Source organism: Xenopus laevis, chromosome 5S, assembly GCF_017654675.1.
Source record: "Xenopus laevis strain J_2021 chromosome 5S, Xenopus_laevis_v10.1, whole genome shotgun sequence".
Lineage (NCBI taxonomy): Eukaryota > Metazoa > Chordata > Amphibia > Anura > Pipidae > Xenopus > Xenopus laevis.
The window spans coordinates 23,667,032-23,680,777 of record NC_054380.1 but is presented as its reverse complement, the minus strand read 5'-3'; the positions used below and the strand labels follow the sequence as shown (position 1 = coordinate 23,680,777).

Sequence of the window (13,746 nt, the reverse complement as noted above, 5' to 3'; positions counted from 1 at the left end):
TCAGGTTCTAGAACCACTATAAATTTCTTTTCATCAACTGACCCAGATTTAATTGGAACAGCACTATGTGCTGATCGCATTATTATATAGTAAAAAATAATTCACCAAATCCATTTCTTATTCTTTGATGCAGTGAAGGTCCTGGTGGCAAGTTAATCCAGATTTGTAGGGTTAATAGTTTGTGTAGCTTTGCATGCATTGCCTTTCGGCCGTAACATAATGATGATAAATATTTGTGGATTAAGTAACACCAAGACATCTTCCACACCATTTATTCTGATGAATCCACATCATGGGAAAATCTACAGTATGTCATTTTAATTACCTGTATTAGATGCCAACCTGTACTGTACAATCAGCACTTTTGTAAGAAACCATTACTCTTTATCAGTCACCGTGAACATCTGCCTAAAATCACCAATCAGCAATTTAAAATAATTTTCTTTTAAATTTAGGACACTTCCCTGTCACCTTCCATTTATATTGTTTTATAAGTGTTGTCTATACAAATGTTTCAGTGTTATAAAAAGACATAGGTAAATGTATGCCAGGTTCAGATCATATTAGGACTCCAGACAGCATTAAATCACAAATGATTTGGAATTCAGCGGCACAAAACAATGAAACGGATGTAGCTCAATTGGATTGTTTTATTTTGTTCCCGTAGTTAAGACTTCACCCAGAATGGTTCTGCCTATATCCAAGATAATCATTTTATTAATACCGTATCTTTATTGGTGTATGTAGTATTGTTAAGACATAGGCAACCTTTAGATTTCCATCCACAAAATTCCCAGCTAATCTGTTATGGGATAAGAAATTGTATTCAAAGGTTGCTTATGGCTGACATAGTGACTTAACCTTTAGCAGCTAGATGACCTTGTGATTACATGGGGCAATAGAAGTGCACATTCAGCAGCTACTACATCAATGTCTGCCAATACCATTACTTATATATTTATAAAGAGTTCTGCATGACATTTTTGTTGGTGTTTTATTTAGTGGTTTCTAAGTGATAAATACTCTGGGGCCACTGTTTCATTAAAGGCCATAAGGGTTTTTTTTTATGACTGCAAAGTGCAATTTCAAACAACATTTCTGATGTCAATTTGTACTTACAAGTCAGAGGTTTCCCCCCGATTATTCTAGCATAATTGCATGGCAAGGGGAAGTTGTGTCTGAGTGTTTTCAAATGTGATGCAATTTGTGATGAAAAATGACTGTATGTGATTTCTTAGGAATAAATATGCCTATATATGCTACTTGCTATTGAAACCGTGGAACTGCAGAGGAGCTCTAGATTGTGGTTACTCCAGGGTTCCTCAGAGATAATTGATGTACTTTCACACAATTCCAGCACCAACCACAACTTTTTTGGATGCAGATACCTTTAACGAATGACATCAATCACATCCATGTTTTGCAGAATGGCACATTTTTGTGTATATTGACACAAGGGAACTCTAGAGCTGCCACCACTTCAAGCTGTTAGTAGAGCCAGCTTACCCACATCGGTCAGCATCAACATGCACAGAATATCTTGCCGCAGAACTCCGGAAATGATGGCATTTTGGAACTTTCTTCACTATAGAACTCAATTGTGCTTGGTGCAACTTCCAATGTCCCCGTAATTATGCTGGACTTTTGAGTAACAACCATGCGTAAATGATCCTTGTTATGGTTTTGGTTAAATAGAGCATGGTCACTCTAGCACTTGACTAATTTTACACAACGCAGTTAGTGTCCCTTTGCAGCAAGGATGTGCCATATATAGTTACATAGTTGCATAGTTAAGTTGGGTTGAAAAAAGACCAAAGTGCATCAAGTTCAACCCCTCCAAATGAAACCCATCATCCATACATAAACACACTGATCCCTCCATACACTCACATAAACTATAGATACCCATGGCTATATTAATTGTAGATTTTAGTATCACAGTAGCCTTGAATATTTTGCTTGTCAGAGAAATCATCCAAGCCACTCTCAGAGGCATTAATACAATTTAAATGTGTTATTGTACTTATAGTAAAATAAAGAAAATACCTCGATTCTGGAATGGCAGTGGATGTGATTTACTTAGACTTTGCTAAAGCATTTGATACAGTGCCACCCAATAGGTTACTGGTTAAATTAAGGAATGTTGACCTGGAACATAGTATTTGTACCTGGATAGAGAACTGACTAAAAGATAGACTACAAAGAGTGGTGGTAAATGGAACATTTTCTAATTGGACCAGTGTTGTTAGTGGAGTACCGCAGGGCTCTGTACTAGGTCCCTTGCTTTTCAACTTGTTTATTAATGACCTGGAGGTGGGCATTGAAAGTAGTGTTTCTATTTTTGCAGATGATACTAAATTGTACAGAACTATAGGTTCCATGCAGGATGCTGCCACTTTGCAGAGTGATTTGACTAAATTGGGAAACTGGGCAGCAAACTGGAAAATGAGGTTCAGTGTTGATAAAATAATATAAACTAAATGGCAGTGTGTTGGGAGTTTCCTTAAATGAAAAGTATCTAGGGGTTTTTGTAGATAACACGTTGTCTAATTCTGGGCAGTGTCATTCTGTGGCTACTAAAGCAAATAAAGTTCTGTCTTGCATAAAAAAGGGCATTAACTCAAGGTAGGAAAACATAATTATGCCTCTTTATAGGTCCCTGGTAAGGCCTCATCTGGAGTATGCAGTGCAGTTTTGGACTCCAGTTCTTAATAGGGAAATAAATGAGCAGAGAGGGATGTAATACTTAAATTATGAGGGTAGACTATAAAGGTTGGGGTTGTTTTCTCTGTAAAAAAGGCACTTGCGAGGGGACATGATTACACTTTACAAGTACATTAGAGGACATTATAGACAAAAGGGGACCTTTTTACCCATAAAGTGGATCACCGTACCAGAGGCCCCCCCTTTAGACTAGAAGAAAAGAACTTTCATTTGAAGCAACGTAGGGGGTTTTTCACAGTGAGGACAGTGAGGTTGTGGAATGCACTGCCGGGTGATGTTGTGATGTTGATTCAGTTAATGCCTTTAAGAATGGCTTGGATGATTTTTTGGACAGACATAATATCAAAGGCTATTGTGATACTAAACTCTATAGTTAGTATAGGTATGGGTATATAGAATTTAATTAAAAGTAGGGAGGGGTGTGTGTATGGATGCTGGGTTTTCATTTGGAGGGGTTGAACTTGATGGACTTTGTCTTTTTTCAACCCAATTTAGCTATGTAACTATGTAACTATGTAAATGTTCTCTCTTATTACAAACTCCAGGAGATAAAACAATGACTGGAGAATCCAGTGACTATCTATTATCTCTGTTGTTTTAGTATTCACATATACTAGTTTGCCATTCATATGGTATATTAGTTATAATAAGCTTTGCCTCCATCCATTGATGACACATTAACATGGGTATACAATATTTGTACTTTAATGGATATATTAAAACATTACTAGGGTTCATCTATAAAGATTTTACTAGATGTTCTTTTTGCTAACTCTATTGTTAAGCCCCTCATGAGCCGTATCTAAGATGTTTGCCCTTAGATATATACCGTAGGTCCATGAAACGCTACTGACAATGCACAAAACAGGTGCAAACCCTTGCAGCATATTTTCAATATGGCAAATGACAGTCCCCTCTGAGTAACCAGCTGCATGGCTCATGCACCCAGAGCTGACAAGGTGACAGAAATTATATTTTCCGGCAGATTCCCAACAGAGTGTGAAAGTCTTTACTGTGAATCTACAGGGAAGGTCTCTTCTACTTCTGAAAGAACAAACATTTCACCACACAGTGAGGAAATGTAGAACAGAGACACAGCTTCTTTGAACCTTTGATTTGTAGAGCCCCTACGATTGTACTTTCAAATAGAAGCCCCCCCTGTGTCTCGCATATGCCCTGATACTGCTGTGCACCATAAGAATGGCTTTCTAAGCTGTTATGTTTAGCCAAAAAATAGTATAGATTTTTCTCTTACAATATTATTTTTTTTTCTTTCATAATGTAGCATTCTGCTGTTATTTCCAAAGAATGAATCCTTCACTCTGTAAAAGATATCTGAGTAGTTCTAAACGTCACCAGCCTTAAAGTATACACCTTACACTTCATATTGTGTGTTTTCTGTTGTGATCAATCTAGACATCTGTTTTGCCTTTCCTGAGCTAATTAATGAATTTACACCCACTCCGCAACTCACACTGTGCAGCATGAATGTGTATATGATACAGCTGACCTATGGATTTGCTTGACATACTGCAAATAATGAGATCTGTGGAGAAAGCAGAATATAAATATGTCGGCAGCACTATTTATATTAGCCCTTAGCAAATGTTAAAAAGGATTATCCTTAAATATGCAACATTTATTTAAAAAATAACACAACAAAAAGTTTGTCAACCGAATTGTAGGTCTTAAGATGAATTGAAACTTTTCTTCAGTTGCTAAAATCCAGGACTTTTCCGGTAACACATCTTAATAAAAACTGTATTGCATGTATGTATCTTTAATATAGAGGAGCCAAAAATGTAGGAGAATCCCATCTCTAGAATGAGAACTATGGGGTCATTATACAGGTATGAGATCTATTACTGGAGCTTTCCAGATAATTGGTCACTACACCTTTAGATAAAAATAATTTAAACATGAAATAAACCCATTAGGATTTTTTTTCTCTATGTTAATTTTTTATTACCAAAGCTTTGACATTTATCACACACATTGGCAAACACATTCCAATCTGAGGAACTCATGAGCTGTATGGTATAAAAATACAGGTATGGGATCCGTTATCCGGAAACCCGTTATCCAGAAAGTTCCGAATAACGGGATGGCTGTCTCCCATAGACTCCATGATAATGAAATCAAATTTAAAAGGTGATTTCCTTTTTCTCTGTAATAATAAAACAGTAACTTGTACTTGATCCCAACTAAGATATAATTAATCCTTATTGAAGGCTAAACAAGCCTATTGGGTTTATTTCATGTTTAAATGCTTTTTTAGTAGATTTAAGACACCGAGATCTAAATTACAGAAAGATCCCTTATCCGGAAAACCCCATGTCCGGAGCATTCTGGATTATAGGTCCCATACCTGTACCACCATTTAACATTTTTTTAATTTCAATTCTACAAATCTTTGCAGCTTGCTGCATGCCCACTAGAAAGGCAAGGTTGGGAGAAATTGCATGTAGGTGGAAAAGGTAACATTGAATTAGGGTGGCTCTATTTGTTTGTCTCAAAGTGAAGAATATTTTTAGTATAGTGTGCGCTCCAGCTGTCATGTTGGTACAGATTACTGATGATGTGGGTGGAGAAGGAGAAGGCTGGGAAAGGTAGGCAGCAGGCAGAAGAACGAGTGCAAACACAAGAAAAGAACAGCTTGCTGTGCAGATATGGTGATGCCTGTACAAAAATAATTGCATATACAACCTGTTTTTGAAAAGTAAATCAGTATTGCTTCTATGCCATAAAAATATATTGTTAAATTTGCTAGGATGTAATTTTACAAGCAAAATTGAGGTGAAATTGTAGCACCCAGTATTCCTCTCTTAGCAAAATGGGGTGCCCTTTATCAACTCATAGGGGGTTATTTATCAAAATCTGAATTTTTCTGATTATTTTATGTAACAGTCAGACGAAAGTAGAATCCATGATTTGAGCTTATTTATTATTTTAAAAACATTGATTTTATTGGATTGAGGAAAAACTAAAAAAAATCTAGCAAAAATTCAAATCATACTTTAAAAAAAATAAAAAATAAAAATAATTTGCTAGTTTTTTTCGGGCTTTTACCTGAAAAACGGCAGAATTTTTCAGATTTTTGCCTGTAAACCCCAAAACAGTAAAATTTTTGGGCTAATTCCAGTGCAGACCACATAAACTTCCAAAAACTTCCAATTAGAATAGGGACCTCTCTCATTGACTTACATACAACATCTGCAGGTCTGAATTTTTAGATTCTGACTTTTTTCAGCCTCTGGGTATAATAAATCTTCAGTTTTTTTTTCTAATAAAATTCAGATTTTATAGTTTTTGGCATTCTGACTTTAATAAATAACCCCCTTACATGTGTTCTTTTTTTTTTTTTTTTCTAATTTCTTTTGAAAAATATTTTGTCACTTAAGTCACTTGAGTTTTTCCATTAAATTGACTTGCATGCAGGCCGCTGGAGTAACAAGTTGCTTGTACATTTCTATATTTCTCAATCACCTGCACTGTTGCATACAAATTTGAATGTTTAAAAAAACTCAAAAATAATTTGCATAACAAAAAAATGTAATTCCATCTTATTAGATCTTTCAGAGGAACAAAAAAGTCCTTGTCTTAAAGGAAGAGCAACACCAAAAAAAAGTGTTTCAAAGGAATGACAATACAGTGTAATGTACTGTTACCCTGCACTGGTAAAACTGGTGTGTTTGTTTTAGAAACATAACTGTAGTTTATATAAACAAGCTGCTGTGTAAACATGGGGGCAGCCATTCAGGTACAGGATACACAGTAGACAACAGATAAGTTCTGAAGAATCCCATTGTATATTACAGAGCTTATTTGTTATCTGTTGTGTATCCTGTGCCTTTTCTCATTTTTCGTGCTTGAATGGCTGCCCCAATGGCTATATATTTTAATTTCTTCAAAATATTTACATTTTTTGGTGTTACTGTTGCTTTTAGTAATAATATAATCAACAAAAACTTATATTATTCCTTCTACCTTAAGAAATGTATGAAAAGCAAACACTGATAAAGGGAAAGATGTTATATTGTATCCCTTTACATGAATGTATTTTCTTTGAATTGATATCAATGGATGGAGCGCCAAAATCGTGTTGCTGTATATTAAGCTGCAATAGATTTCTCTTAAAAATGGCACAAGTCAGTAAAACAATAAAGTGGCTCCTACACTTTGCTGATCTATAGTGACCCATAAAATCCTCCTCTACTGTCTGACATGCATGAAGGAAGATGCTCTGGTTGAATTGTTTTTTAGTAAAATATTATTACTTTGTGAAACTCCTACATAAATCACTAGGTGGAGCACTTGGAAGTGTTCTCTGACTGCAGTGCACATGTTTGCTTGCTATAGGATCTTTTGACAAGGCAACTTTTTCTGAAAAAGGGGGATATTTATCACTTTTTTAAGAACATACCAACATCAAGTTAAAAAAGGACATTCAATGTCATAGGCTCATTAAATGGACTGTTTAAAATAGTTCCACAAGTACTAAAACTCCCATCTGCTGTCATTTCCCCTTAGCATCTGTTTTGTTACTTAGAGAAACTACAAAAGCATTCAAAGACAGTGAGAGCAAATTTAAGTATCCCCATTACAGCTTTACAGTAAAAAAACTGTATCTCTAAGGCATAAATACTCAAATGAAAACACCACATTCTGAGTCAACAGCAGATAAGACCAAGACCTATTGCTTGTTTCCTGCTGACACCAAGTGTAGCCCTTTGACTTGCAACAGATTTGCTTCACTTAAAGGTCATTTTGTATTTGTGCACCTGCATAATTAGATGCATGTTGTGAGCTTGCCAGACAGATGTTCTCAAGTTCTCATGCAAAATAAAACTACTACCCACTGGACACAATATATTAGACAATATTGCAAGTGCAAGTCCAATGTGTTTTGCCTTTTGATGGTGCACTGACTCACTGCTTTACTTTTCATATTAAAGAGAGACTCTCTGATTTCATTGTATAGGGACAATTGAAGGGAAAAGTAAACCCTAAACTCAAAGTCCTTAAAGTGCTCTTTTAAGTACATTTGCCATTCATATTAATTATTTTCCCCTAGATATTAGCAATTATTAAACTACTTATAAAATGAAAGTGAAACAACAACACATCCTGGTCATGTCTGCTTCCCCGACTGACAGTTGGGTTGATAAAATTCAGCAGGAGAAACTTTTATGATGTTTCTCTGTTTAGAATGTTAAGAATCACAGGGTATAGTTTACAAGTTCATAGCTTGGAAACATCCAGATAGAGCAAATTTTAGCAAGACATTTGGCTAAGATGGCTCAACATGTCACCCTATTTAAAAAGACCATAATCACGTCTATTTCCACTCAAATAAATGCTATAACCGGTTGTACCCCATGGCATCATTTTGTTTTAAAATACATTTACTGTATGTATGTAAAACTATATATAATCTTGTTGATCTTGTTGATGTCAACAGTATTGATGTCAACAGTATTGGCTTACTTTTCTGCATTTTCAATATTACTGATCCTCATATCCCAACCCTAGAGTATATAATTAGGCCTGGTTAATTTTTAAATGGCATGATAGGTTGAATGGAATGGATGGGAATTGTAAGTGTAAAATGGACACACTATTTCTGTTTTCCCATTGTTCAAATCTTTAATGCAGGTATTATATCTGTACACTGGTGGATTGTATGAAAGCTATCTGTCAAAGTAAGATGAAGATAGCATAGTCTGTTAACTGACTGCAATCCCAAAGCCCAGTTTTTGCTTATTATCAATCCTTTTGTGATTGTTCCTTATACTAAAGATTTTACAATGGAAGTAACATTTAAAGACAAGATGGAAATCCCATCAGGGGAGCATTATACTTGCCTTTAAATTGAAATGTTCTGAATAGGAAGTATTTTAAATTCAGCCGATGTCTAAATTCCTAATGGGATAACAATCTTGCCTTTTATATTTAGGGAAAATTATATATATATATATATATATATATATATATATATATATATATATATATATATATATATATATATATATATATATATATATATATTCAGTCAATCATTTTTTCAAAATGCATCAGTTAATAGTGCTGCTCCAGCAGATTTCTGCATTGAAATCCTTTTTTTTCAAAATAGCAAACTGTTTTTTGTATATTTAATTTTGAAATCTGACATGGGGCTAGACATATTGTCAGTTTCCCAGGGGCTCCCAGTCATGTGACTTGTGCTCTGATAAATTTCAGTCTCTCTCTACTGCTGCACTGCAAGTTGTAGTAATATCACCCCTCCCCCTCCCCAGCAGCCCATCAGCAGAACAATGGGAAGGTATCCAGATAACAGCTCCCTGGTACATATAAGAACAGCACTCAATAGTAAAAATTAATGTCACACTGTGGCTCCTTCATTTACAATAAGTAGGAGAAACCAAAACCTATCAAAAAGCAGTTCCATAGTGCAGCACTGTCTCTTTCTGAAAGCACATGACCAGGCAAAATGACCTGAGATGCACCTGCACACCAATATTACAACTAAAACATACACTTGCTGGTTCAGGAATGAAATTTTACGTGGTAGAATGAATTATTTGCCGTGTAAACAATATAAATTTAGAAATAAAAACTACACCATAAAAATCATGACAGAATCCCTTTAATTATATGGAAACCCCAAGTTCAAACTTTCTGGGTAATAGATCCCATATCCATAAAAAAATATGTAATTGATTGTAAAAGCATCAGGAATGTTCTTCCTTAGAAGGCAATTTTCAGTTGAAGGAATACAGAAAGGTAGCTAGCTAACTCATACCCTTCTCATGCTTCTTATTAAGCAAGGGTCTCCTTCCTTGCCATTATGTATTGTTGTTTAGATATGGTACAATCCCTTATGTAAAAACCCCAAAGTTTGAAGTATTCTGGGTAAAAGATCCAATATGTCAGATGTATTCTTTGTTAGCACTGGGAATTTAAAGCAGTTTAACCTTGGCTGCATTTTAAATGCTACTAAAAATCTCATTTTACATGTAATGGTAACACAGATACAGAAGAAACTAACTGTATGTGAAGCTTCCTTGTTGCAATAACACTTATTCAACTTACCATGCACTTTGACAGGATTCATATAGAAAAACAAGTTCTTCTTGAGTTAAAATAGCTGTAAGGTGTAATAAAGGAGATTTTTTGAATTGCATTTATGCTACTTATGATGCGGGCATGTGTTTTCTAAATGTCATATTACGCAAAGGTACTCATTATTCCAGAACAAGAAGGAAAGCGATCAATGTCATCTCATTTCAAATACCAGCAAGAATGTGACACCACAAGAATGCTTAACTAAACCTTTGATATGAAGGGTATATATTATTATTAAGCTTAAAGTCAACACATTTGAATCATGTAAATTAGAGTCACGTTAAAGTGAGTAGCTCTAGTAGCTACACTATGAATTGAGTATGCTAATTGCAATATTTTTAGAATTAAACAAGAATAAAAGTGTAAAGGTTTCGTCTTAACTGTTGCTTTTGACTAACAAATGTTTTGATGATTTTATTTTTTCATTTTAATTATTAGGTAATTATTAGGACTCAAGCATCACAGTCATTTCAGAAATGTTGAACAAAGTCCTCAAACTTTTATAATATAAGGGTTTCGTAGAGTGGGGGGGAAAGGACATTTATTGGCTAGTTCTTTCTCAATATGTAGTACAATATGAATAATGATGGGCTGCATTTGGCATAGCATAGCATAGCATCCATTTTATTATGTCTATGATAAATGGTCAATATGAAAAGTAAAAAGTAAAAGTAGACCATTCTCAAAATATAACTCCTGAAACATTTACTTGCATTTCTTTTGTCTCATTTAAATGTATTCACACATCCAAGATGATTTTTATCTTGGCAACAAAGAGATGTCCCCAAGAAAGCTTTATGCACATCACTTGTTCCCATTCCTATCAGCACTGACAAGAATGGATATTGGAAAATGCACAGCACTTAAAACTTTTGCTGAAATGAACATCACACTGGATATTTTATATGGAAAATGAAAGAAAGCAGATAGGTTAATTTGGACATTGTATTGATGTTTTAGTATAGTACATTTATTTGATGGATAACATAATACAGAACAAGATCCCTTTGAAAGATACATTTTATTAGGATTAATGTTGCAAGTAAATACATGTTAATCCAAGAAGACAAACACAATGAAATAATATCTAAAGTATTCTGCACTCTTAGGAAATCATTGAATTTATTTTCACTCCTGAACATTCCTTTTATAGAATGCATAACAGCACCAATGATCTTGAATTTCATATTGTTACAAAATAAGAAGGATATCGAATAAACTTAATACTCAGACAGGGCCTAGACCACTGGTTCCTAAGATGTATGAAGAATAGTTCCTACACCTGCCTAAGAATCAGTTTAGGAGAACCATTTTAAAAACGAAGGGGGAGTCTCACCAAACATTGGACTTCAATGGATGGGGCTTCAAGAAAAAAGTGTCTAACGCCCAATGAACTTCTATCCATGCAAATTTAGATATTTAGATCAGTTTAAAATCTCCTGATATGGTCCCAATTGTCAGGTTGGTTTTATGAAGGTGCAGAGAATGTATTTGTCATTGGCCCCCACATCCTAGGAACTCCTTATGTAATAGATATTTAATTACATACATTAAGGATGCTCAAACTGCAGCCCTCCAGTTGTTGTTGGACCTCAGCTCCCAGAATCATATGATCTTATTAATGTTATTTCCTAATTTTATAAAAGTGATAATGCAATTGCTCAGCTCCTACAAAAGGCAGACCATAGGGAGTCCCCTTATAAATTGTTTTGTAGCCTTAGCTCCAAAAATGTTGTCTACATATTGTTGGTTATGACATTATTATATTAAGCTATAACATTTTTTTTTGTGAAAGTGACCACTATGCTATAACGGACAATAATATTATCTATGTTGTTACTCCTTACCCTGACAGTATTTGCTCTGTATAATAATAAAATCCGCATTCTAAAAAGGGAAATACTGTATGCTGCTTCATATCAGTTGACAGATAACTCATGTGGGAGGATGGCTGAAAGAACATACTAATCAGGAGGTGTTTCGTAGTTTAAGCACTGAGCACCTTAGTAGAGCGCTGGCAGTCAGGCAACACTTACATGGATGGTGCCACTTTTAATGGTAAAGAAATAACAAAGTAATAGAAGGCTGCAGCCTTTGTTTTATTTGCTTTACTGATTTTCATCATGTAAATCTGGTATATATACCTATAAATAACTGTCTATATATTCCCCAAGCCATTATTTCAAACATGTAGTGGGAGTTGCATGTTCCTTTTGAAGACTGACATTCCTGGCACCAAGTAACAAGTAAATGCATCATATACATAAATATATATATTTATATATATACAAACACAGCTGATGCAAAATATAGGATCTCTTGGTATAAAGTCGTTCTTTCCTTACAATTTATGTGCATCGTTTATTTAATATTAACCCCACTTCAGAAATTTAATTGCATATGAGATGAAAAATAAATGGCACAAGAGCCAAGGTTGCTGTTCTGTCAAAAATTTAGAAGTCAGTGGGAGCTGTGCTGATCTTATTGGACTAATTTCAATCAATTCTTTTAGAGGGGTAATTCAACTCAAACTTTTCATATTGTTTTAAAAATAAAAATTCAACCTAACCTAACTAAGATTGGTCTTAATTTACTAAAAAAATCCAAACATAAATTGTACATGCAGGAAAACTCGTGACAAAATTGTGCAACAGTCGAATTGTGCAATTTTTTTAACTGTTGTCCGAAAACCTCTAATTATACAATGAAAACCAGTGCCAAACAGCTGGAAACCCTCAAAGATCATCAAGGCAAATAACATCTTCTAATAGTGAAAGGGACATCTGCCATTGACTTTTACATGGCAAGTTGTAGCTGGAGTATTTTGTGATTTTTTAAAATTCAAATTTTTCCCCTTAAAAACTCTTCCAAATACTGTAAATGTTAGGCTTAAAAAAATATGTTTATACTTTTATACTTCATTCTATATATATTCAGATATTTTAATTACTTTCACTGCATTCTTGATTTTAAAGAAAGAGTGGAATCCTGGTTCAAAAACCTAGAATTGAACCTTTGATAAACGGGCCTTTAACTTAGGAGATCCAGAGAAGCAGAACCTTTCTGAAACCGTCTCCAATCTCTCAGAGGGGACAAAATTCCTCCTACACTCCAAGTGGTCAACATCAGATCACTACCAAGATCAAAACTGCACTTAGAAAAGCTTTTTTACCCAGTGCTAGAGAACAAAACTGCATTCTCTTAAGAGTCCATACACAAAGAAATTGTGCCTGTTCTACTGGCAAATGTACTTAACACTGCCATAAGCAGGAGCTTCTCGGCATATGGCAGTACCCCGCCCAATTGTTCTCACTTGAATTGAATTCCATTTTTCATTTCTGGGTTTCATGTGATTTGTGGAAGCTATCCCAAGAGAACCAATCCCTGAGCTTCATTTATAACATTTAATTTCTAGACCTAATGTAATTTATTATATCCAGAATACATACTTGCTCCAATGCTTGCACAAATACGCTTTGATTTATCTACTGTAAAACATACTTTCTACAGTACCTGAACCACTGCAGCACTTAGATTTTGAAGGCTCTCACAGATGGGCATTGACATTTGCATCCACTGAAGTGCATGCTTAACACATACACATATATTGCATTTACAATATATACATTTTTAACAGCAGCAAGTGATTTTTGAAAACGTTGTAGTGGAACGCAGTTGTTCTCAAAAGCCCTTATAATCTTATAGCAATAAGGTTTTCATACAGTAGGTTGTGGGATATCTATAAGAGTTAGCGGTATGTTCTTCTGTAATGTGCAGGCCTACATCTACAGTCTAGGCAAAAGTCATTAAGGATGACAGCAGTGTATTTCCAAGCACAGCCTATACCTGAAAAGTAAAACATAATTAGTACACAGTTCACTGAAATCAGATCAGTAC

General features: G+C 34.8%; 1 protein-coding gene across 34 annotated transcripts in view; it reads left to right on the top strand.

Moving 5' to 3' along the window:
* Positions 1 to 13,746, top strand: part of LOC108717747 (neurexin-1) — an 830,073-nt gene that overhangs the window by 760,153 nt on the left and 56,174 nt on the right. The gene's annotated exons all lie outside the window — the stretch shown is intronic.